Source organism: Epinephelus moara, chromosome 5 (assembly GCF_006386435.1).
Source record: "Epinephelus moara isolate mb chromosome 5, YSFRI_EMoa_1.0, whole genome shotgun sequence".
NCBI classification, from domain to species: Eukaryota; Metazoa; Chordata; class Actinopteri; order Perciformes; family Serranidae; genus Epinephelus; species Epinephelus moara.
Window position 1 is genome coordinate 2,164,321 of NC_065510.1, and position 1,052 is coordinate 2,165,372.

Consider the following 1,052-nt stretch of genomic DNA (forward strand, 5'->3'; position numbering starts at 1 on the left):
AGTCCGTTCCGAAATCATCATGATGCCCTGTGGTTAAGGTCTGGTTAGGTTTAGGCACAAAAACCACTTGGTTAGGGTCAGGAAAAGATCATGGTGTGGGTTAAAATGAAAAAGAAAGTGACAAACACATAAGCCGTGAGCCTGCTCCGCCTCAAGCCTTTCCCAGCTGACCCAGAGCCGGTCGCGGTGCACCATCAAGGCAGAAATAGACCCGCCGGGAGCCATTCAACACCGCGGAAAGCTCCCCACACAACCCTGACCCCAGAGTTAATAACAGGAGGTTATGGTGTTTCATTCTCTCCTCTCTATGACACTTGTATCTCGACCAGTAGCCTACTTTTGTTGCATTCGCTGATCCTCTATGGTACACAAATACAGTATAGCCTAGTATAATCGGACTAATGGGCTGTCGGACCAGTGACATGGACCCGCTTGTGGTTCGCTACGTGGTAGAAGAAATGCTGCCGTTGTCTACGGTGGAGTCTAAGAAAAGGTGGAGGAGGACTCGCTGACAGACAGGTCAGACTCAGGACTTGCATTATGCCTGGTACACGCTACACGACTTTTCTGCCCATTCTGGAGTCATAAAATCGTGCCGTGACTTGGCCGAAAGACATGACACCACACGATGGTACTGACCAATTATCCCCGGTCGTCTTTCACGGCGTGTGTGATGTCATCGGGTTATTCTTGTTCTATTTTTATCACTTTCACTATTATTTCAGTCACTGTGTGTGTTCATGTGCCAGCCGACATGTTGTTGTAGTCACCTAAAAGCGTCAGCAGATGGCAGGAGCTACATTTGAAGCACCACACGTAAACATTCAAGCTACTGTATCCGCCACAAGAAGTTCCTACAAATGTTTCAAAATAAAAGCCTATTTAGAAAATGGAGGGATTCTCTCAGCCGAGGTTATAAGGGGCTTTTAATTTGAAAGAAATTCAGGAAGTGTTGAGTTTGAAATGACGGCGCTATGTGTTAACTTTACAAAGACAACGGAGCGGATAAAAAGTAAATATATAAACACACAGAGGGATTAATAAATAACGGA